This window comes from Zingiber officinale, chromosome 2A, assembly GCF_018446385.1.
Source record: "Zingiber officinale cultivar Zhangliang chromosome 2A, Zo_v1.1, whole genome shotgun sequence".
Taxonomy (NCBI): Eukaryota; Viridiplantae; Streptophyta; class Magnoliopsida; order Zingiberales; family Zingiberaceae; genus Zingiber; species Zingiber officinale.
The window spans coordinates 156534754-156561510 of NC_055988.1; the positions used below are offsets into that span (position 1 = coordinate 156534754).

Genomic DNA, 26757 nt, shown 5'->3' on the forward strand with positions numbered 1-26757 from the left:
TATTTCTTTTTATTCTGCATTTCTTTAAATTTATTAGCTCTAAAAAACTTTTTAAAGTTTCTTACCATGTACGCTTCCTGATCATCCTCTGAGTCTGACTCGGGTTCATCCCTTTTGGTTGCGTTTAGTGCAATCATCTGGCTTGATTCCTTTGTTCCTGCACACCTGGTTTCATGCAATTCAAGAGTGGAGAACAGTTCTTCCAAACTACTTACCTCCAGGTCTTTCGAGATGTAGTAGGCGTCGACGATTGATGTCCACTCTGAAGTTCTGGGAAACGCATTGAGTGCGTAGCTTATTGTGTCCCGATTTATAACCGTTTCTCCGAGGTTCTCGAGACCAGTAACTAGTTCTTTTACCTTCGCGTGTAAATTGGCTACCTTCTCACCTTTTTCCAGACGTATGTTCATCAGCTTGTTCCGGAGGATGTCTCTTCTAGCGAGCTTTGCTTCGGACGTGTCTTCGTGGAGTTCCAGGAACTTCTCCCAGAGTTCTTTAGCAGATGAATAGCTTCCGATGCGGTTAACCTCTTGAGGCGACAACACGCTCAGTAGGTGATATTCCGCACTGCTGTTTGCTACAGACTCATTCTGCTCCTTCTTTGTCCAGTGGCTCTCTTCTTTTTCTTCTCCGTCTTGATTCATCGGAGCTACAAAATCATACTTCATAATAGACCAAATTTTAAAATCAGTTCTTAGGAATACCTCCATACGTCGCTTCTAGTCTGCGAAGTCCCCCTCGAATTTTGGTGGAACGATGCTTGGTCCGGCCATCTTGTTGCTTCGATCGGCGATTAGTCCTCCTGAAGTGCCTTGCTCTGATACCACTTGTTGGTCCCTTTGGAGGCCGGCCAGCGGGAGGGGTGAATTGCCCTACAAAAATAAACACAAACCTTTCTCGGATATTCAACTAATTAACAGACACTTGTAATAAAAAAGAAGAGACTAAATTAAAAGATCAGACACAAGAGGGTTTACTTGGTTTGCAATCAGAGGATTGCTAATCCAAGGCAAAGATGACGCACTATCTGATTCTCCTCTGGGCGGAGTAGCCTCTTACAGCGTTGACAGTACAAAAGAATAGAAAGCACAGAAAGAAATGAATTACAAGTGAGTTAAATGATCTGTGCAAACCAGTGCTATATTTATAGCATTGGTCGGGGCGTCCCGAAGGGGTTCCGGGCGCCCTGGGGGAATAAAACTTTATTCCCCAACGTTCAGATCGAGTTTGACTCGATCTGGTCAACATCTTCGGTCCGGGCGCCCCGGAGGGTTTCGGGCACCTCGGAGGGGTCCGGGCGCCCCGGACCCCAAATGTCAACTCTGGTTGACTTTTTCCGTCCAGTCGCTCTGCTTCGGTTCAGCTCGTCTCGGTCCGAGTCTTCAACTCCGGCTCTGCTAGCTTAGGTGATCTCGGCCATCCGAAATAGGGCTCACCCAAACCCAAGTTTCGACCTTCTCCTCGAGCAGCCTTCCTTCCCGGTTTCTCGTCCCTCGAACACCGCACACGTTCTTCTCGTCCACCGGTGTACTCTTCCATGGTCACCTCGTCCCTCGGACGCATCGAGTCCATCGGCTCTCTCCCGTGCCGTCCTTCTCTCTAGCTGCGTCTTCCACTTGACTTCCTGTATTCCTAAGCTCCTGCACACTTAGACACAAGGGTTAAACAAACGCAGGACCTAACTTAGCTTGTTTGATCACATCAAAACACCTTGGGGTTCCAACAGAAACTTCTTGTGTACAGTTGGCAAGGGGGATATTCCTCGGATTCCCTAACAACAGTTACACAAGATGCTAAAAAGGAATATTGGGGCGTCGAGCTGATGGACCCCCACTGTGCTTTGCTGATAGGTCGAGCGAATCCTCTCCAACGTCCAGTTGAACTTTGTACTTGGACGAGCTTGGATCAACTAAGTGTTGACCATTTTGAGGACTATGCTCCTTAAGGACTCGGCACCCCCTCAGGCAAGTAGCCATAGCCGGACGGACTTGGCAATCCGTTCAGAAAAAATGTCCGATTTGATGGATGGTTTGGCCGAGTCGTATGATTGTGCCTGCTCAAATCTGAATTGAACTAGGCCGTGACTAGGGATCCCATCAAGCCTGGCCAACTTGGGGATCTGATCAGACAAGCTGCCCAATTGACTGATGGTTTATCCGAGCCATACAATTGTGCTGCTTGGATCTGAATTGAACTAGGCTACAACTTGGGATTCCCTCGAGCCAGGCAGACTTTGCGATTCGATCGGACAACTTTTCTATTTGTTGGATGGTTTATCTGAGCTATATGATTGTACCGCTTGGATCTGAACTGAACTAGGTTGTGACTCGGGATCCCATCGAGCCAGGCGGACTTGGGGATTCTATCAGACAAGATGTCTGATCGGCTGGATGGTTTATTTGAGTTGTACGATTGTTCAGCTCAGATCTGAACTAAACTAGGCCGCAACTTGGGATTCCATCGAGTTGGGTAAACTTGGCGATCAAATTGGATAAGCGTCCGATCAGTTGGATGGTTTATCTGAGTTGTACGATTGTGCCACTCAGATCTGAACTGAACTAGGTTATGACTCAGGATTCCATCAAGCCAGGTGGGCTTGGCGATTCGATTGGACAAGCTGTCTGATCGGCTGGATGGTTCGCCCATGCGATTCCATCAAGCCAAGTGGACATGGGGATCTGAGCGGACAAGCTGTCCGATCGATTGGATGGTTCACCCATGCCGACCTCGAATGTTGACCCCTCGACTTTGATCACCACATCAGCCAAGTTTATTAACTTCGACTCTAACTTCATGGGCCCAACCTTATTCGTCGTATCAATGGCTAAATTGATATTAAAACAATAGAAAATGAAAGGACTAACTTGAATCCAAAGGTCAATGTAATTGATTCCTTGTCATTGACATGAAGTTCCTGCGAATGCAATGAAGAGTCTTCTGCAGGAGTTGGATGACAACCGGAGACTCGTCTCAATGGGAAGAAGATACGAAGCTAGAAGAGGAAGAAAGGTCAACAATTCAACATGTCTCAATTGAAATTTGACTTTCTCTTCTTATACCAGCCCATCAGGACCATGTACCATAGAGATCATAACCAGTTAAAAACCCATTACTATTAATAAATTGGATTATTGAATCTTACACACAATTGGATTGGATTAGTGCGATAGAGGGGGGAGGGGGTGAATATCGCGCTTCTTTAAAACTTTTCTTTTACTCGTATCAGAAAGTGCAACGAAAATAAGAAAAACTCAATTCGGTTACTTGGTTCGGAGCTTAGGTCGACTCCTACTCCAAGGCCCGCGATCCTTGACTGCACCGATGGGCAATCCACTAAGTCTCTTCTTTCTGAAAATCTCGGAAAGAACAGTGCGTACAAAAGATGAGTAAGATAGTAACAGCCTACTATCTTACTTGAATTAAGTACAATGCAAGCTTTTCTAAAATAAAGTATACTGACAATTGATTGAAGACGAAGTTTGGTCGACACTTTTGGATGGAGTAGCTTGCGAGTCGTAGAGCAGTAGCAGAAGTTTACACAGAGATGATTTTCGAAGCAGAACATAGAGTTGTTTTTTTTTTACCTCAGACCTCGAGCTCTCTTTTATAAGAACCGTCGATGTTCGGTCGACCGATCCCTAGGTTCAGTCGACCGAACTAGCTCCCTTTCTTCCTGGCTGAGATCCGATGCTGATTCGATCTTCGGCAATTAATGACCATTAAGGGTTCGGTTGACCGATCACTCCTTTCTGTTGACCGAACGGCTCCTTCCCTGTTCATCTAGATTTGCATTTACTGTCGTCTTTAGTATTGATCATTCAGTCGACCGATCCTTTGGTTTGGTCGACCTCAGTGTAGTTTGCTTTTTCTTCTGATTGTTGCTGACAGAACTGATATGTGCTGAGTCAACCTGGTTCGGTTGACCGATCCTTGCGTTCGATCGACCGATCCGGTCGTTGCTGCAAAACAGTGTTAGATAATATAGTCCTGCAAAACAGATGCTAGCACAGTTATATAAAATGCATGAGTAGTAAAAGACAGTTCAACTGTCTTGATCTCAACTTGGAAACCTTCCCGATTTCTTCAATTGGATTAGCGACCTTAGGTTGCTCCCTTCAGGAACACGACCTCACTATCGCTTCTCCAGTTGTATACCTCAACTTACCTACCAAACATTGGTCTTGTTTGGACTTTGCCTGCTCAGTGTCTGATCGCCTGATCTACTAAGACTTTTCCTGCAATACTACATTAGCCAACAGCAATAATAGTAACACAGAATACTATGATAAACCTAAACTTAGATTTATCAAGATCTGCTGGTCCGGTCGACGTTGGAGTTCACTCCTCCAAGACTTCTCATTACCTAAGGTTATCTCCCTAGGATTTTCTTCCCCTAGCTTCACTCACTAAGACTCAGTATTCAGCTACACAGGGATCAAGCCCTCCAGACCTATCCACCTGGCTTCCACGATCTATATATCGAGATTTCCCTTGCCTCAGTATTCGGTTACCCAGGGATCAGGTCCTCCAGACCTATCCACCTGGCTTCCACGATCTACCGAGATTTCTCTTGCCTCAGTATTCGGCTACCCAGGGATCAGGTCCTCTAGACCTATCCACCTGGCTTCCACGATCTACCGAGATTTCTCTTGCCTCAGTATTCGGCTACCTAGGGATCAGGTCCTCTAGACCTATCCACCTGGCTTCCACGATCTATCGAGATTTCTCTTACCTAGCCTACAACTAGGACTTCCTTTGCCTAGCCTACAACTAGGACTTCCCTAGATCAAGCTCCATACTTAAACATACTTAAACATATTTATCTGACATTAAAACCTTGGAGGTCGATTGCGCCAACACAATTCACATCCAATAACTTAAATCTTCTTAATACACAATGTATTAGATCACTTAATAGAGTTTAATTCTTAATGGCAATAACGTGTGATATTAATTCTCATGCTAGCCCACCTAATGAAGACTTAATCTAATAGTCTCCCACTTAGGCTACATATGATATCGTATATGTAACACAATACCTTAGTTGAGCTCAACAATGTCAAAACTTTATAGATTAAATATCTGCTTAAATAATTTGGTTCATTAATTTCATTAGTACAATACTAAAGAAGTCAGAGTTATCAAAATTATAAAAAAATCCAATAGTAATCATAGTACCAACTTCATTAACAATATAATTCTAATGTGGATGTGTAGTATGAGAATGACATGAAATATGATTTATACATGTCCATTCTCAATTAGTCCTCCTTATGACACAAATAGGGTTAAATCATGTTTATCGATGTTTTATGCTAAACTATAATATTAAATCATTATTTTACTTTATGACTCAAAACCGAGTGCTATATCATATTTTCAAGTATCATATACAAAACCACAATAGTAAATCATGATGTCTTTATTTTAAAGAGTCAAAACTTTATACACATGTATTAATGAACCTTACTACGTACAATAAGTTAAAAAAATACATGCGATCAATAATATAGAGCATTACACTAAATATAGACTCTCACTAAATAAGTAATTCATCAAAAGGAAGAATCCTCATATTCAGCACATGCTGATTAAATGCCTTGGATGACAAACCCTTGATGAATAAATCTGTCAAAATGAAATCTATCCTAATAGAATTTAGGAACACTATTTCACTCCCTTGTTTAAACTAATCAATACTCTCTCTAATATTGGTTCAAATTATATATGGTATTGTTGAATTTTGTTTTAAAAAATTCAAAGTATTTTTTTGGAGTATTTTTAGTCCCACATTGCTAAGTGGAGAAGCTTGAAAGGGCTTATATAGGAAGTCCTTCCATCCTTGCTTAGCAATAATAAGAGGACCTACACGCATGCGCGGGCCAAGCCCAAATCGAGTGGATTTGGGGGGTTCGAGCCGGAAATCCATAAATCGGGCGTCACGTGCGCGATTAACGCGCGCAGGAGGGGTGCAAATCCCCAGCCCGTGGGCCTTACGCTCACGGACGGCCCGGTCTGTTTTTGCTGGTTTGGTTCAGTCTGAACCAAACCAGTTTGGTTTCCGGTTCTGATTCAGACTTCGGTTTTGGTCCGCGTGAGGAAGCGAAGCAGCGCTTCGGTTCTGTCCGCGTCGCTTGAGGATGCGAAACAACGCATCCGCGCGGGAGAAGAGGCAAAGTGTGCATCCCTCCTCTGCACTGCTTCAAGTGTATAAGTACACTTCCTCACTTCCTTCTCAATTCACTCCAGAAAGCATAGCATTCCTTCTCCCTTGCTTTCTACTTCTTCTTCCTCTTCTTTCTGAGTTCTGAGGCTTGGTTCGCGATCTGAGGTTGAGTCCGAGTGCGGCGCTCGTTTTGGAGTGCACCTACGAGCGACGCGAGCGGTTGTCGGATCTTGGGAGGATTTTGCCGGAGAGCCTCTGCACCGTGGGCGGCAATCAATTCTCTAAAGACAGTTGGCACGTCCGACGCTTCGACCGGAGATACACAATTTCTTAACCCTTACTATTATTAATGTTTATTGCATGCTCGTCATTTATTGGTGCAATTATAGATTACTGTATTAGCATAATTAATTCTATTACAGTTATTACATGTATGACAATTCAGCTAAGGTTGCATAGTCGAGTGCACCAAGTAAACTCCCCGGTCAGTCACAAGCGAACGATTTAGGTAACCACTCTCCTAGATAGAATTTAGCTAGCAATGTACTATCAAAACTTAATTCCTTATCTGAATTTACCACAACTTAGCTATGATACCGATTGTAGGTTTATAATTGGTGCTAAGGAGCCTTTTAAATTTGTCTTTTTCAAAATCTTTTACAATAGAATTAAAATATTAAAAATAAGTAAATTTGCAATCAGAGTTGAAAAATATAAAAGACAAGATGGACACAAAAGATTTAACGTGGTTTGGTAACTCTAGGCTCCTACTCTATGCTCAAGTAATTCATTTTTGGAGAAACCTTTACAAAATCTAGGTAAAAAAATGATTTTGAACAAGTACAGAAGTTAAATTTTAATAAGCAAGCACAATAATAACTCAAGAAAAATTAATAGAGAAATTAAAAATATTGAGATGTTGAACACATTGCTGCCTATGGAAGCCTTCATGAAGTAGTTTTATCTTTGCCATGTCGTCTCTTGAATCAAATCCTAAAGCCCTTTTGGGATAAATTTTCTCAAATTTCAAACTTCTTGCTCCCAAAACAATACCTCAATAACAACCATAATTTTAAAATTTTAATTAGCCATTTATATTTTATTATTATTATTTTATTTTTAAATCAGTAAAAAAACATTAGGTTAATGAGGTTGATTCCTCATAGCTCCCTAACAATAACCCTTGGTTTCTAATAGAAGAACTCTTGATAAGAAATTATTCCTATGTATTAGATATTTGAATAGAAAATTTTTCATGGATTATTGCTCTGACATAATTGAGATTATATATTTCTATGGTCTAGAAAACATTGTATACTACATTCAGTCTAACCTAGACTTATACATTGAATTCCACTACTTTCCGTTTTATACTCAGACTTTGCCTAACCCCTGAGTTAGTGTCCTCGTGAGAATTACAACTTTTAGTTCTACCGGTACGTCTTAGAGCCCATGACTACGTTCTCTAGAGAGTCATTGCAACATGTATTCTACCTAGCTATTAACACTAGAGATTTCGATATCATGAGGCTTCTTCACTTATTCATACATTATGCACTCCATCAGTGATTAGATATTAACATCAGTCTTCATATCACTCACTCTATCATCAATCACTCAGGGATTACCACTAGTGGAAGGATCTACACGTCTTACTATCACATCATTACCTTCCTTCTACCTACATTAGTAAATGTCACATTAGAAAATATCAAGCCCCTATCTGAATTTGACAAAAAATAAGACTTAGGCAATTTTCTTTAATAAAAATGGAAATAGAAAATCATGTCATGCTCTGGAAGAATAGCAGACAAGGGAGAATGATGATGACATGTCTGACTTCGAGATTACAGAGTTACCCCAGCCGTTGACACCTCCATCCCCTCTCACTCTCGAAGAAATACTGACTAGATTAAAAGAATCCGTGACTAGGAGATTTTAGAGACTCGAGGAGCAGCAACGAACACAACCCAAGAGATAATTGTCAAGCAGCATTCGATATCAAATCTGAATGTTGATAATGTCAAAAGATTCTAAATTAAGGATTATTTTTATTTTAATAAGTTGAACTAAATAAGTAGGAAAGTTTTAAATGATTAAGTAAAGAAAGTCTTAGTTGAAATTAGGTACGTAGAAAATTCTAACTACGATTAGATAATGAAGTCCTGTTTGCGCGCGCGCCGAGGGGGGGGGGGACTGGCGGGTTAAGGACGTTGGGAGAAATCCTAAGGTCGAGGACGCTAGGTGAAAGTCCTAGGAGTCGCGGATACTGATGGAAGACTGGACGGGTCGGGATAGGACATCCAGCGAAAAGTCTTGATGTTTCGGACGCTGAGCAAGAGTCTAAACAGTCTGGAGGATCAGTTTGGCAAAAGATAAACTCTCGTTAGAGGAGTAGGTGAGGATGCATTCTCCATTAAGGGAATAGTAGCATCAGTTTGACCTAAGATTTTTGGGAAATCCGAAAGTTAGAATCGGACAGTCCAGAGACTGTCAAACATTTTATTATTTGTTGTATTAACTATGTTTTGCAAGGTATCTTTATGTATTTGGACTAATATGTTTTGCAAGAGCTGAAACACACATCTTGATCTCAGATGAACAGTGCTCAAGTTGCCTCCCATAGTATTGGAGGCACCTCGAATACCCTAGTCGAAAGCTTTGCACGGGAGGGTGTGGAGATGCCTTCCAAGCAGCTGAAGGCAACTTGGAGCTAGGCGCGAAAGAACATTCGAGTGCCTTGAAGGTGTCTTCGGATGGATGAACTTCACATATATGGAGATTATTGAGTCCGAGGCTTTGGGGATAAGATATACAGCCGGAGGCGCCTTGGAGGGTGTTGATGACACCTTCAGTAGTCTATAAAAGATGCCTTCAAGAAGATGCTTCAACACAACTCATCTTCGAGATCCTTCTCTTGCACGTTGCTCTAAAGACGATCCGACGAAACCGTAAGGCTGCTCCAACAAACAAAAGCTCACAATTTCAACACCGTCATTGTCAGTATAATTTTCAGTTGTAATACTTAAATTATTAACTTACTGTACTCATCTTTGTATTATTCGGAATTGCTAGTGAATTGCTTAAAGTAAACACTCAACGAGTGTAGGTCTTGGAGTAGTAATCGTCATGGCCTCCGAACCAAGTAAAACCAAAAGTGTTAGCTTGGTTTTTGTTTTCTTTCTTTACTCCCTTATTTCCACTGCACGTACTCTTTATGTAATTGATTTTTGAAAAATAAGAAAGCCATAAACGCTATTCATCCTCCCTCTAGCGCAACGATTCTATAATAATGGATTTTTTTAGATCTTGGCACATAGGCCAACAACCTCCTCCTTCATTAAATTATGTTTTAATTTTATTTATAGACTATATTTTAGATAACCTGACATGATGAATGTTTTAGTTTTGTATATTCCTTACTCTTTTTGATTATCATGGTTCTTTATGCCCTCATGTTTATGTTTCAATTCTTGTCTCTTTTTTTATAAATAAAAATATATTAAATCTAAAGAAAAAGGGGTACATCTAGGATTAGACAAACTTAATCACCATAATTAACCGTCCCACATTTTTAGGAGCTATTTATGTCTGACAATATATTAGATCAGAATATAATCATAATTTCCTGTATACATGACATGCATATATGTAGAGATTGGTAGTGATTCATGACTGGCACATCATTAGGTTAGAGAACACCCCCGATGTTCGATACACATGAATATGCACATTCCTATAAATTGACTCACTATCCATTTATCCCTCACTAAAGAAACTACAATTTCTAGCCTTCCATATAAAGTAAATAAAAGAAGATACAATAACATGTCTCACATTAGTCAATAATCACTCACCACGGAATAACCATCCAAACACTCAAAAATACCCGCATGTAGACAGACATCTCCTATATCATATATAGTCAATCTCTGACCCTCTTCCGGGGGGAACCAATGCTTTTGTATCTCCAATACCTATTTACAAAAAGTGCATTGTCTATCCTTCAAATAGTCATGTTTGTCTCTAGTGGGGAGACACCTTTGTGCTAATATCCAGAAAGTAACTACATGATGCGGCTATATATAAGGCTTTCAGACAATTCGTACCCAAGACTTTTTAGGATTGGGATTTCTAAAGAAGTCATACGCCTTGATCACCCTTCTATCCTATGCAAATCAATCTGTCATCCATTGTGCAACATACATCGAAGACCCAGAAAGCTAGCAGTATAAGATTCTGGATATAAAATAACTACATGATTAGTAGAGAATTCGAATTCACTGCCTCCCTTGTCTCTTATTATTATTATTATGCTTTATTCTAGTAGTGATTCACTTTAAAGGGGATAATGGAGAAACCTTTAAAGAGGGAGAGTTTAAAATTTAAAAATATTTTTGAAAGGAGAAGACTTCAAATTATTTTTCAAAGGGAGAGCTTTTAAAATTCTTTTCGAGGGGAGCCTTCAAAATATTTTTCAGAGAAGAATTCAATTTTTTTTTAAAGGAGGAGACTTAAAAATATTTTTAAGGAAAAGACTTTAAAATAATTTTAAAAGGGGAACTCAATATTTTGAAAAGGGATTTTGAAAATAGTTTAAAAAATCCTTTGAAAATATTTTTGACAATTGCTTTAATCCTTTGATTTTTTTTTATTTTTTTTTTTGAAGATGTTCTACATTGTTTTGAAAAAACATTGCAAATATTTTCAAAATAAATATGTTGATTGTGATTTTATTTCTCCCATTTTGATTAGTGTCAAAAGAGGAGAAGAAATATAAAATTTAAACTTAAACAATTACAATTTAAATTTATTTAATGGAAGAAAAATAATTGCATTACATTTCTTATTTTATATTTTTTATTAAATAGATTGTTAAACATAAAAAAAAAAAGATAAAGATTATTAGTACAAACGGTACAAAATGATCGAACTAAAGTTTTGATGTATGATAAAGAATTTAAAGTTGGACGTTGGAATTTTTGATATATGTATATGAAGATACAAATAATTTAACAGAAAAAGTCTCAATTGGTTAAGGAATCTAGACACCAAGTAAAGGAAGTCTCAATGGGTTAAGGAGACCAAACATCCAATGAAGGAAGTCCTAGTAGATCAATAGGACCAAACACCATGCAACGTAAGAAGTCGTGGGTAACCAAGTAAGGTAAGTCTAGGAAAGAACCTTCTCACAAAGAAGGTTGTGAGAGAGTGTCATATATTTGGGACATGGGTAGTCTCTGTTACTTGACCAAAAAATCAACAAGAGTTTAAAAGTTAAAATCTAATAGAAAATTAGCTGGAAGTTCATGTTGGAAAATTGGTTTTGAACCAATTAGTGTATGAATGAGAAATCACATGGATTGGTGACATGACTTAATCTAGTTCATTAGATTAAGATAAATAAATCAAATTCGTCCAAATGAGAAGGCATAAGTGCCCCTTCGGATAGCTCAATCTCAATTATTGATTTCAAAAGGAAGGCATCCAAATGAAGAGACATTCTATCTCTTGGGAAAGGATGCAATCAAGATCATCTAATTCAAATTGGATAGATGAGATCTAATTGATCCAAGAGGTTCTTCTACCTCTTCACTTGTTGTAAATACGATCTCTCACATTATCATTCATTTATTCCATTTTCAAACCAACGCAAGTATTGCATTTCATACTTACATTTGGAGAGTTCGAGAAACTTATTTAGTTCAGAAGTCTTGCGATTTTAGTGTTACTATCGCAAGATAAAGTTATTGTATCTTGGGAGATGATTACTGTATTTCATGAGCACCGTGTGTGGGACAAATTTATCTTAAAGAGATAAAGTCCAACTTTAATCTCGACTTCGCCAAAGTTGTGTACTACCATCATTCCACCCTTTCTCAGATTACACCACCACCAGATTCAACAGTTAATTGTACATAACATTATTTCAATATATATATGTTGATTGGACTAACTTTATTGTATAAGAAAAGTTAGCTTCCGTGTGACTAGAAAGCTTACTAATAGATTAAAACTCCAAGCAACTACAATATTATATAGATAACCAGAAGATAATTTAATCGAATAGAATGGATAAGTTTTAGTCTAAGAAAAAAAATAGTAACATATGATTTTGGTGATCAAATATGTTCTAATCAACAGGAGTCCAGGCGACTAGAAGTTATTCTAGATGACTAAAAGAAGAGAATAAGCATAAGGTGTCGGGTAAATGGAAAGAGTTAATTCCAAGCAACCGAAGTTTCTTTTTAGTGATCATAATCTGAGAGATCGGATGGCATTCCAGTTTATCGGAGTAATATGATAAGCTTTAAGCATCGGATAAATAGAAATATTTGCTTTCGGATGACCAGAAGAAGCTGCTTCAGTTACCCAAAGGGACCTGAACAACACTAATGAAAGAGGCCTTGATGGAGACGCTTGGAGACAAAATAAAATTAGAAAAAAAAAACCAGAAAACAATAATTCAAGTCTTTGCACAAAGCTTTTCAGCAAAGCTCCAATAGATAACAACTGATATCATTTAAGTTATATTCTTATTGGAGTCATTAAATTTTCATTACTTAGCATTTATTTATATTGCTATTCTATTTTCTGTTTGTAAAAGGATTGTAAAGGTTTCTCCGATTTCTAAAAAGAAAAAGATAGTTTATCCGATGATTCATCTAATAAATCATTGTCATAAAAAAAATAAATACGGTTCGCCCCTAGTGTCTCTGTCAATCCATCCCAAAATTAACATAGAGGAAGTAAATCACGGACGACTACTAACCTTTGGAATAATGACTAGCACATAAGGGAGGTATTTAGCTTGACTTTGCCGAGATTCGAACTCAGATCTCATTATGACAACACCTCATATACTAACCACTAGATCCATCCGAGGGGACTTCATCTAATAAATCATAGGTCATAAAGTAGCAATCTGGGATCATAAATCATGTTAAATCGACTTGTCTCCCTTATCTGCTTTTTGTTACTTAATTGTTTTACACTTTATTATTGTTAATTGTATTTAATTCCTCCGCATAAAATCAAAAAATTCTAAAGGCGCTATTTACCACTCTTCTCTGGCGCTTAACTCAATCCTATATTTATGCCTATTTGGTACTTGGTCCTCTTGACCTATTAAGCTTTATACTTGATATCCAATATTAATGACAAATGAGACTTTCTACCCGTTTGATATCTAGTCTTCTTGATACTGGTGCAGTTTGCACTAATAATCAAATTCAAATTTTGATGTATGATAAAAATTAAAGTTAAACTTGTGATTTAACCTATTTACTAAGTGTACAGGATTGAAAGGCTTGATGAGACCTAACGCTAGGTTGAAGTCTAGTTGGGAACTAGTAGGAAGATCACATAGGTTAATATCTAGCAGGAAGTCTAGTTGGGTCCACGAGACCTAACAACTGGTTAAAGGTCAGATGAAACATCTAACAGGAAGACCTAGTAAGTCAAAAATTAAGTAAGTCTGCAATGATAAGTGAGGTAAGCACTGAAGAAGAGTGATCCAGTGAGGATGAGCTCCGGTGGAGCTGTAGGCGCTGGTCCAACTTAAATCCATTTTAGAAGTCTAAATTGAGATCATGATTAGATACTAGTCTTGGAAAGATAGGATCTAATTCATACATCTTATTTTTAAGGTGCTAACTTTGTTTTCCAAGTTACCTTTTATTGTTTGGACTAACGTGTCTTGTGGGAATAAAGTGGAAGAGTTATTCTCGGATGAATAGTGCTCGAGGCGGCTCAGAGCTAACTAGAAGCGTCACGGAGGTAAATGGAGGTGCCCTGGACAGGTCGGAGGTGCTCTCACACAGATAAGTTTTGAAGATAGAGTTTTGCTGCGAGGAGGCACCTCAGAGCGGACTGGAGACGCCTCGAAACACATTGGAGGTGCCTTGGAGCTGATGGAGGTGCCCTCATGTGGATAAAAATCGAAGTCTTTGAATCAGATAAGCACAGTTAGAGGTGTCCTGAACCGTTGGTGGTGCCTCCAACAGTGTTTAAAAGGAACATTCAACCAGCATTCAATTATCAACACTTCTATGCTTATTCATAATTGTTTAGCTGCTTCAACTTTATTCTGTTGCTATCCTACAACATTGTTTTGCTCGACTGCTACAGACGGATCAACTCCAACACCTAATCTCATGACTTCTTCATCTTTATGTTGGTAAGGTTTATTTTAAGTCATTTACATTATTACTTAAAGGAAGTGTAGGATTACACGTTCCTCGTACTCTTTATTCGATTCAAATTTAGTGGATTACTCATCGAAAATGTCCAAATGATTTGAGTGTTATAGTAAGAGTCGTTAAAGATTCTGAACCAAATAGAACTGCATAGGTTTTGTTTTTATCTGTTCGTATTTTTTTCCGCTACGTATTTATTTTTATTTAAAACTAAAAAAAATATTTTTAAAATAACATAATTCATCCTTTTCTTATGTACATCGATCCTATTCCTAGTGTACTAGGACTTTATATGTATCCGGTATCCAACTTCTTGATCTACTAGAGACCTGCCTACTTGGTATTCGATCTTCCTAAGTTTTCGTAACTTCTCCATATTTATCAAATGTTTTGTCCATCCGATCGATTTGTCTGTTAGATATTTGGTTGACTTGACTCATATGTCTCGACTTCACCGGTCAAGTTACTTTGTACGTGCACATTTGATACTTATTAGATTATACAATACCTAATTTTAAATCTTTTATTATATATCAAAATACTGATTTGATAATGGAGTGCACTGTCTACACTAATAGAAATATTTATTAAGACTAGATTTACAATTAAATTGAGATAATTTTTTATATTAAATCTCTAGATATTGCATCAATAAGAAGGATATCATTCATCTCAAATGATGTAATACCGTCGGTCTTATGATAATATATAGATAGGTAAAATATGAAAGGATATTTTATTCTAGCACAGTAATATTTATATGAGAAAGATTAGACACTAAGCATTTTATATTCGTTAAAAATTCATGGAAAAATTTATTGAAGCAAAGGGCAAGCTCTAATGTAAAACAAAGTTCTTGTTTGATAAGTAATCTCAACTTTACATAGATTTTCATCGAGGAATGTACGTGTCACGCCCCAGAGGAGTCCCTATCCGAAAAAATTTCGGCAGCATCTCCCCTGTACGGTGGACAATCTGAAACTTTTCTACATCTCACAAATACCTCAGCCACAGGCGGCTGGAATAATAACAGTAAATAAAAATCAATCACCACGCAGTTTATATATGTATTCAGCCTCTGGCTGTCACAACCACGCAGTTAATAAAGAAAACAACATAGTAATACTCTGACTCGAAATCAACCCTACTCAACTACACTCGTAAAGCCCAAATCCGATTTTTATTACCTCTTCTGCCAACCAGGCAGGCATGTAGTAGAATAAAAACCAAATCCAAATCCATCGATATAATAAAATCTATATCATGTCCATAAGCAAATAAATCCAGAACATAACGAGTTCAAACAGTCTAGAACAGAAAGAAATCAAAGAAAACCAAACATATCCTGGAGGTCTACAGGACCAGCACTACGTGCAGTGAGGACTAGCGACTGGAACTCCCTCCTGACAGCATCAACCTGAAAATATCAACAATGGAGGCGGGGTGAGTCCAACACTCAGCAGGTACAGTTGATATGCAAAGTAAAGAAACAACACCTAGCACTAATCATGCGTACAGTCTCCTGATAAGAAAGATAAGAATGCATCTGAAATAAACAGGAGAATACTGTACTAACCAGGTCCTGAGTATAAGGTCAAACAGTCCGAGGGATAAGGAAATCCTGTATGCATGTCAAACATAGGTATCCAAACAATATGCAGCATATAAATGCAGCAAACACAAACACAAGCAATAAATGCATCATGCATATGATGCCAATGATGCGTCCTGGTCACCCCTGACGCCAGTCGATCATCTCATACAAAAGTGAGGCCGAGTGGGTAGGGCTGTGACAACCGTGCACTCTGTCGTCACTACTCCTGATGAGTGACCGAGTGGACGGGATGCTGTCGGAGTACACCTATCCTCCTACCCCAAATCATAGATGGGGGAGCGCAATGCTCTCAACTCCCGGTACTCAAAGACGGGGAGGAATCCCTGCCGGATAACACGTTGTATCACACTACCCATGAGCGGACCAACGGTGCCTAACAGAGTCCCTGCTGCAACACACTCAGCCTGAATCGACCACTAACCCATGAGTGGTGGTGTGTGCAGATCCATGTAACTGGCGATATGCTCAACAATAATGGAGCGGATTATCGCACAGCATGCAATCATGCAAATGGTGCATGGCACTAACCACAAGAATATCCTGACCTAATCCACATATATATAAAAATGCATCAAAGGTCAACGAATCCAAAACAATCCAAAGGTATACAGAAGGTATAAAACCTAGGTCCTGAACATGGTCAAGCATGGCATATCACTACCCCTATAAGCATGTATAAACAGGTAAAATATACCTGAGATGCAAAACCAATCAATCAATCAAGCATGTAAGATTTGGGTAGTGATTAACCGTAACAGATAAGAAACACAATTAATGCAACAGGTTAATTTAATTACTAAGCATATCAAATGACATAAGTCAAAAGTACCCGCCTCCGAAAATAGAAAGGTCCAATCTGACTCCGAGATACTCGTCTCGCGTCAAGGTCCTGAAATATTTATAGTTTCCAGTTTTAGCTAATTTCATATAGATAAAATAGCTAAATCAAATCCACGAGAAGCTAACATAAATCCAACAATTAACTAAGGTTAATTTACCTTAACCCTAATCATACCATCAGACCAATTCCACACCTAATCCATTTTCACATGATTACACCTCTACATAATCAATCACCTAACTCAAATGCATAAGAAATTATATATGCACCAATTCCTACCTAAATCAGCTCATACATGATCAATAGCATATATCAAATTCCTATGCCTCACCTTAACCTCCACAGCGGTTCCTTGCTGCTGGATGAAAGTAGCTGCCAAATCCAAGAAAACTTACAGTAAACACTTCTCTTCAAGATTCCCCTACACTGTCCGGATCAAAGGTAATGGCAAGAGTGGAGACCACGGATCAGATTTAGGGTTCAAACATAGTATTCCAACAACAACCTAACTCAAGAAAATAATTCACTGATCTTACCTCACCCACAGCAGGGATGTTGCTACCAGAGAAAGGTAGCCGCTGGAAAATGGCTGCCGAAGCCAAGACAACCAACAGCAAACCCTAATTACTAACTCCCCCGAACAGCACAACTTGGAGGCAACCTAAACTCGGAAGAGGAGAAGAAAAATCGGCGCTAGGGCTCACTGTCACAGAAATCAGAAAGAGGGCCGACAGTCGGCGTCGGCTCACAAGGTCGGCGTCGGCTCTGTGGTGGCGGCAGAGGAGAGGAGAAGAGAAGAAGGTGGTCGGGCGGCGCCCGGTGGCTAGGGCACCGAGTGGTCCACGGTGGCGCCGGCACTGGGGCACAGACGCGCTGTGGTGGCGTCGGGTGGCTAGGGCAAGCGGTCGGGCGGCGGTGCTAGGGCTCCGGCAATGAACCGGTCGCCGGCGTTCGGGAAGAAGAAACCGTCGGCCGGCGGTTAAGGCAAGGAGGAGGAGAAGGCTCGGCGGCGTCGGGGAGATAAGAGAGAACGGCGAGAATGAGAGAAAATGAAAGAAATAAGATAATAAATAAGAAAAGGAAAAAGAGATAAATAAATAAATCTTTTCCTCTCTTAAATGGGTAGCCCAAACAGGCTTTCTCGGGGCCCCGTTTTTATCCCCGTGAACTCGTCCGTACAAGCTCCGAAAAATTCCTGAAAAATGTCCAAAAATTCCGGAAAATTCCCTTATTCATATTCGCCTATTTTCGGTATTTTACATTCTCCCCCACTAATAAAAATTTGGTCCCCAAATTTCGTTATCTACCATCAGCAAGTACTAACAACAGATATAGAGTATAAATGCTGAACGGTAAATAAATCACATACCTCAAGTGAAAAGATGGGGATATCGAGCTCGGATCGTATCCTCGAGCTCCCAAGTAGCCTCCTCGTCTGAATGATGCTGCCATCCGACTTTAACCAGCCGGATAGTCTTGTTCCGCAACTGACGCTCCTTCCGGTCGAGAATCCGTACCGGAACCTCCTCATATGTAATGTTAGGCTGAATTGGAACCGGAATATCTGCCAGCACATGTGTTGGATCAGGTACATATCTCCTCAGCATGGATACATGAAATACATCGTGCACGCCTGACAGGGACGGTGGTAGTGCCAGTCGGTAAGCTACTGCTCCGATCCTCTCCAGTATCTCGAAAGGACCAATATACCGCGGAGCTAGCTTACCCCTGAGGCCAAATCTCTTCACCCCTTTCGTGGGTGAAACTCGCAGAAATACATGGTCACCGACAGAGAACTCTAGTGGTCTGCGTCTCCGATCAGCGTAACTCTTCTGGCGATCCTGCGCCTCTGACATCCTCCGTCTGATAGTACGGACCAACTCTGCATCCTGCTGAACTCTATGAGGTCCCAACAGCTGGGCCTCTCCAACCTCATCCCAGAGGACGGGTGTCCGACAAGGTCTACCATACAACGCCTCAAAAGGTGCCATCTGGATAGCCGAATGAAAGTTGTTGTTGTAGGCAAACTCTACCAACGGCAGATGGTCCTCCCAACTGCCTCCAAAATCCATAACACATGACCTCAGCAGGTCCTCTAACGTCTGAATGGTCCGCTCTGACTGTCCATCTGTCTGTGGATGGAAAGCTGTACTGAAACGGCGCTGTGTGCCCAAGGCCTGCTACAGACTCTGCCAGAAACGAGACGTGAACCGTGGATCTCTATCCGAAATGATACTCAATGGAACACCATGTAGTCTGATAATCTCCCGACAATACAGATCTGTCAATCGATCCAGGGGATCAGTCCTCCGAATCGCTAAGAAATGCGCAGATTTGGTTAATCGATCAACAATTACCCAAATTGCGTCATGGCCTCGTCGTGTCCTCGGCAACCCTACCACAAAGTCCATGGTAATGTGATCCCACTTCCACTCAGGAATAGGAATCCTCTGAAGTAATCCTGCAGGTCTCTGGTGTTCAGCCTTCACCTGCTGACAAACAAGACATCTAGCTACGAAATCCGCGATGTCTTTCTTCATACCGTTCCACCAATAGGAACGTCTCAAGTCTCGATACATACGGGTCCCTTTGGATGGATCGCAAATCGAGAACGGTGTGCCTCCTGAAGTAGCTCCTGTAAGACCGGATGAGACCGAGGTACGCATAATCCGCCTCGGAAGAATATAATACCCTCCTCGTCTCGTAAACTCTGGCCTTAAGCTATCATTGCTAATAAACCGCAAATGCCGATCACCGGTCTGCCTCTGGATCCTCGTCCCGATCGACGATTGAGCAACCATGGTAACCGAAACACCCTCGGTCCCTGCTCCTCAAGATCTAACTCAGAAACTCGAATCAAGTCCGTGATCAAGTCCGGTGGCAAGCTAAAGTCCTCTGGACCTGCTGAGTGCATCTGCAACCACATTAGCTTTCCCGGTGGTAGCTAATGGTACAATCGTAGTCCTTCAGGAACTCCATCCATCTCCTCCGTCGGAGATTAAGCTCCTTTGAGTGAAAATATATTTGAGACTCTTATGATCGGTGAGAATCTCAAATGTGACACCGTATAAATGATGACGCCAAAGCTTCAAAGCAAAGATGATGGCGGCTAGCTCCAAATCATGTACATGGTAGTTCTTCTCATGCTCCTTCAACTGCCAAGAAGCATAGGAGACTACTCTACCATGCTGCATCAAAACAGTGCCCAAACCCCGTCGAGATGCGTCGGTGTAGAGCACAAATTCGTCCTCTCCAGTGGGCAAAACCAAAACTGGTGCCGATACTAATCTCCGCTTCAGCTCCTGAAAGCTGGTCTCGCAATCCTCGGACCATATGAACTTCACGCCTTTCCGGGTAAGGCGTGTTAGCGGCATAGCAATTCGCGAGAAACCCTCGACAAACCGTCGGTAATATCCAGCCAATCCCAGAAAATTGCGGATCTCCTGTACTCTGCTAGAAACCACGTGTCCCAAAACCATCCGAGGATAACCGAATGCACACTTGCTAAACTTCGTGATGTCGTCGAAGAATCTCCAAGATGTGCGAAGATGCATGCTCCTCCTCTGAACGAGAGTAGACCAATATGTCATCAATGAAAACGATAACAAACTGATCCAGATACTCCAGAAAAATGCGGTTCATCAAGTCCATAAACACCGCTGGAGCATTGGTAAGCCCAAATGGCATTACCAAAAACTCATAATGACCGTATCTGGTACGGAAAGCTGTCTTCTGAATATCTGAGTCTCTGACTCTCAGCTGATGATATCCAGATCGCAGATCAATCTTAGAATACACTGAAGTACCTCTGAGCTGATCAAACAAATCCTCAATCCGTGGTAATGGATATTTATTTCTGACGGTCACTGAATTCAGCTGCCTGTAGTCAATACATAACCTCATAGTACCATCCTTTTTCTTGACAAACAGAACTGGAAAACCCCATGGTGAAACACTAGGGCGAATAAATCCCCTGTCTAAAAGCTCCTGGAGTTGAACCTTCAGCTCGTTCAACTCTTTTGGTGTCATACGATACGGAGCTTTCGATGTCGGAGCGGTCCCCGGAATCAGCTCAATAGCGAACTCCACTGGCCTTCTGGGAGGCAAACCTGGCAGCTCCTCTGGAAATACATCTGGGTACTCCCGGACAACAGGAACGTCGGAGAGCTGCGAACTACTACTGTCCTCAGTACTGATCAACGACAACAGAAAACCATGACAGCCGTGAGACAGCAGCTTCTGCGCCTGAATCGTGCCGGTGAAACTCCACGAGGGTTGGTTCGGAGGCGGAAGGTGACCACCCTCGTCTGGCAATCAACGGTAGCATGATATACTGATAGCCAATCCATACCAAGAATGATATCAAACTCGACCATCTCCAATACTAGAAGATCTACCGTAAGTATCATGTTGCCAAAGTCTAACGGGCAACCTCTGATCTCCTGGGTGACGTCTAAAGTATCACCGGACGGTAGGGAGACAGTCAATCGCCGCAACCTAACAGTAGGTAATCTACCAATCTCCCGCATAAAAGTACGGGATATAAAAGAGTGCGAACTACCAGTATCAATCAAAATATCAGCAGTAAATGCATAAATGGAAATCGTATCGGAAAACGGATCCGCCCGCCGAGCATCCTCTCGTAATAGCATGAACACGACCGGTCTCGGCGGAGGAGGAGGTGGTAATGCCGCCAGCGGCTGCTGCGGCTCGCTGCTGGACTATGTGCCAGATAAGACTGAGAGGATGGTGACTGATACTGTGCAGCTGGCTATAACTGAGTCTGATACTGCCCTTGAGTCGGATAATAAGGTCCTGGAGCAAAACTCTGGGTGCTACAGAAGCACTGGAGTACTCCTGTCCAAGCATGCCAAATGCTGCTGCGGAGGGAGCTGCTCCCTGTTAACGCTGTGAAGAATGGGCTTTCTGCCCTCCTCGATATGCCCCTGACTGACTAGACTGTCCCCTCTGACCTGACCCTCCGGAAGCCGTGTGCTGAGCCTTCAGCTGACAATCTCGGCTCTGGTGCCCCGGCAGTTTGCAATAAAAGCAAACTGACTGTCCCAGAGAGCAAGCTGGGGTGAGGTGATCTCTGGATCCACATCTGAAACAATGAGTATCACCGGAAGGTGGTTGCCGGTTCTGCTGAGAAAACCGGGAACGTCCTGAAGAAGACCGCCCTGATTTCTGAGGCCTACGAGACGCCCCAGAAGTACCCTGACCTGACTGTCTGCGACTACTCTGAGGCTGTCCTGTCGCCTGAGTCTGCTGGACCTGCCCTGAAGTCTGACCCGTATGCTTTCTTTTCCTGTCCGGATATGCTGTCTGCCGAGCTAACTCTATCATCAAAGCTCGATTCAATGCATCAGAGTAAGATGAAATCCCTAATCCGGCAAGCTGTACATGCAGATAACCATCCAATCCCTGTATAAACTGCATCATGCGAATTCTGTCCTCCGCAACTAACTCTGGACAAAACTGAGCCAACCGGAGGAATTCAGTATTATACTCGGTCACTGAGCGATTATTCTGCCTCAGACTCATAAAATCCTGTCGGCGAGACATCTGATAGGACAGTGGAAAGAAACGGCTCTCAAAAGCCTCTCTGAACCTGGTCCATGTGACGTTGCGCTCACCAATAATAGAACGCTGAGTAACCCACCAGGCATTAGCTTCATCCCGTAAATGGTAAGCAGCCAGCTCTGCTTTCTCCCACTCGGAGCAAGCCATATAGAAGAAAGTCTGCTCCATAGTCTCTATCCATGACAGAGCCATACTCGGATCGAGATCTCCGCGGAAAAGAGTGAAACGAGTCTTCATCGACTCAGCCAGTGCTGGAATCCTAGCTCGTGCAGCGACAATATCAGTGAGCTGTGTCGGGACAGCTGCAGGAACTGGCGGAAACACTGGAGCTGATACTACGGGTGGTACCACGGAATAAACCGGAGGAGGAACTCCCGATGCTGCTGTATATACCGGAGCATAAGACGTCGGTGGTACTGCCTGGGGAACAAAAGTCGTGGCAGCTGGAGGTACGGTAGGTAATGGTACCGGATATGGTGCAGCTGCTGCTACTGTAGGCACTGGGGGCACTGGTGTCGGGTACACTGTAGGTCCAAGTGGCGGTGGTCCTGAATACACCGTAGGCTGCGCTGGAGCAGATGTCGGGTACACGAATGGTACTCCTGATGGTACTGTAAACAGGGTAGGCGTGGATACTGTCGGTGTGGCCAAAATAGGTATCTCTATAGGAGCTATCGGGATTTGAGAGCCCGATGCTCCCGCTGCATCCTGAGTCTGTCCCTGACTGACAGGCTCACTAACAGTGGGCATCTCTGGCATATCCAGAGATCCCGTGGTCCTCGCACGTGGTCGTCCAGCACCACGTCTCGCAGCAATACGAGTAGATCGTCTCATATCTGTTAAATTAAATTACAGATATCAATACCAATATAACCAACATAAAATAACAACATACCTATTTGCCGTCTGGAGATGTTCCGTCGCTGTCCAGTCCCCAATTTGACCTCAAAATTCCGAACGTACATATCGCCGGAAATCCAAATAAATCCGAAACGGAAATCCGAAACATAACCATATCGAAAATCCGATAATGCCCAGTTTGACTCGCAAACCTGGCTAACCCAAATATCCAGAATACCAACATCAGGTATTCGATAAATCTCCAGAACACCAAAAGCAGGTATCATAACCCGCTCTGATACCAAATAAATTGATATCAGATAAATCCCGAAAATCCAAAATACGAAACAAAAGATCGTAAAACCTCGCTCTGATACCACTAAATTGTCACGCCCCAGAGGAGTCCCTGTCCGAGAAAATTTAGGCAGCATCTCCCCTGTACGGTGGACAATCTGAAACTTTTCTACATCTCACAAATACCTCAGCCACAGGCGGCTGGAATAATAACAGTAAATAAAAATCAATCACCATGCAGTTTATATATGTATTCAGCCTCTGGCTGTCACAACCACGCAGTTAATAAAATAAACAACATAGTAATACTCTGACTCGAAATCAACCCTACTCAACTACACTCGTAAAGCCCAAATCCGATTTTTCTTACCTCTTCTGCCAACCAGGCAGGCATGTAGTAGAATAAAAACCAAATCCAAATCCATCGATATAATAAAATCTATATCATGTCCATAAGCAAATAAATCCAGAACATAACAAGTTCAAACAGTCTAGAACAGAAAGAAATCAAAGAAAACCAAACATATCCTGGAGGTCTACAGGACCAGCACTACGTGCAGTGAGGACTAGCAACTGGAACTCCCTCCTGACCGCATCAACCTGAAAATATCAACAATGGAGGCGGGGTGAGTCCAACACTCAGCAGGTACAGTTGATATGCAAAGTAAAGAAACAACACCTAGCACTAATCATGCGTACAGTCTCCTGATAAGAAAGATAAGAATGCATTTGAAATAAACAGGAGAATACTGTACTAACCAGGTCCTGAGTATAAGGTCAAACAGTCCGAGGGATAAGGAAATCCTGTATGCATGTCAAACATAGGTATCCAAACAATATGCAGCATATAAATGCAGCAAACACAAACACAAGCAATAAATGCATCATGCATATGATGCCAATGATGCGTCCTGGTCACCCCTGACGCCAGTCGATCATCTCATACAAAAGTGAGGCCGAGTGGGTAGGGCTGTGACAACCGTGCACTCTGTCGTCACTACTCCTGATGAGTGACCGAGTGGACGGGATGTTGTCGGAGTACACCTATCCTCCTACCCCAAATCATAGATGGGGGAGCGCAATGCTCTCAACTCCCGGTACTCAAAGACGGGGAGGAATCCCTGCCGGATAACACGTTGTGTCACACTACCCATGAGCGGACCAACGGTGCCTAACAGAGTCCCTGCTGCAACACACTCTGCCTGAATCGACCACTAACCCATGAGTGGTGGTGTGTGCAGATCCATGTAACTGGCGATGTGCTCAACAATAATGGAGCGGACTATCGCACAGCATGCAATCATGCAAATGGTGCATGACACTAACCACAAGAATATCCTGACCTAATCCACATATATATAAAAATGCATCAAAGGTCAACGAATCCAAAACAATCCAAAGGTATACAGAAGGTATAAAACCTAGGTCCTGAACATGGTCAAGCATGGCATATCACTACCCCTATAAGCATGTATAAACAGGTAAAATATACCTGAGATGCAAAACCAATCAATCAATCAAGCATGTAAGATTTGGGTAGTGATTAACCGAAACAGATAAGAAACACAATTAATACAACATGTTAATTTAATTACTAAGCATATCAAATGACATAAGTCAAAAGTACCCGCCTCCGAAAATAGAAAGGTCCAATCTGACTCCGAGATACTCGTCTCGCGTCAAGGTCCTGAAATATTTATAGTTTCCAGTTTTAGCTAATTTCATATAGATAAAATAGCTAAATCAAATCCACGAGAAGCTAACATAAATCCAACAATTAACTAAGGTTAATTTACCTTAACCCTAATCATACCATCAGACCAATTCCACACCTAATCCATTTTCACATGATTACACCTCTACATAATCAATCACCTAACTCAAATGCATAAGAAATTATATATGCACCAATTCCTACCTAAATCAGCTCATACATGATCAATAGCATATATCAAATTCCTATGCCTCACCTTAACCTCCACAGCGGTTCCTTGCTGCTGGATGAAAGTAGCTGCCAAATCCAAGAAAACTTACAGTAAACACTTCTCTTCAAGATTCCCCTACACTGTCCGGATCAAAGGTAATGGCAAGAGTGGAGACCACGGATCAGATTTAGGGTTCAAACATAGTATTCCAACAACAACCTAACTCAAGAAAATAATTCACTGATCTTACCTCACCCACAGCAGGGATGTTGCTACCAGAGAAAGGTAGCCGCTGGAAAATGGCTGCCGAAGCCAAGACAACCAACAACAAACCCTAATTACTAACTCCCCCGAACAGCACAACTTGGAGGCAACCTAAACTCGGAAGAGGAGAAGAAAAATCGGCGCTAGGGCTCACTGTCACAGAAATCAGAAAGAGGGCCGACAGTCGGCGTCGGCTCACAAGGTCGGAGTTGGCTCTGTGGTGGCGGCAGAGGAGAGGAGAAGAGAAGAAGGTGGTCCACAGAGGAGAGGAGTTTGGCTAGGGCAAGCGGTCGGGCGGCGGTGCTAGGGCTCCGGCAATGAACCGGTCGCCGGCGTTCGGGAAGAAGAAACCGTCGGCCGGCGGTTAAGGCAAGGAGGAGGAGAAGGCTCGGCGGCGTCGGGGAGATAAGAGAGAACGGCGAGAATGAGAGAAAATAAAAGAAATAAGATAATAAATAAGAAAAGGAAAAAGAGATAAATAAATAAATCTTTTCCTCTCTTAAATGGGTAGCCCAAATAGGCTTTCTCGGGGCCCCGTTTTTATCCCCGTGAACTCGTCCGTACAAGCTCCGAAAAATTCCCGAAAAATGTCCAAAAATTCCAGAAAATTCCCTTATTCATATTCGCCTATTTTCGGTATTTTACAGTACGGTTTGAATGTTATGATATAAAAATTGATATCTCTAAATATTATATATTAAATATTAATAATATTTAGATTAAAATTTATATTTATTAAAAGGCAGAGATAATTATCGTCTATCCACCTCACCACCTTTTTCTCAAGTCCATCACCGTCCGATCTTAAAAAGGTTGGATCCGTTAAAAATCTTTAAATTTGGATAAGAATTACTGAATTGTCCGACCCCAGATATCAAAGAGCAGACAAGGTGGTGTGAACAGCGCCACAGTCAAATATTGACGCGTCGTCTCCAATTGGACAGTCGTTTCTGTGAATTCAAACCTCCCACCTACTCATCATTAAAGCCGCTGCTCAACTGCACCGTTTAATGCTCTCTATTATCTTCCGT

The 26757-nt window shown here is 41.6% G+C and overlaps 1 long non-coding RNA gene across 1 annotated transcript; it reads right to left on the bottom strand.

Moving 5' to 3' along the window:
* Nucleotides 1-16811: 16811 nt before the first annotated feature.
* Nucleotides 16812-17615, bottom strand: LOC122040198. Its single transcript, XR_006128539.1, has 3 exons — nt 17357-17615; nt 17152-17246; nt 16812-16868 (listed from the first exon to the last, which is right to left on the bottom strand). It is a non-coding gene; the product is annotated as an uncharacterized LOC122040198 (long non-coding RNA).
* Between the last annotated feature and the right edge of the window lie 9142 nt (nt 17616-26757).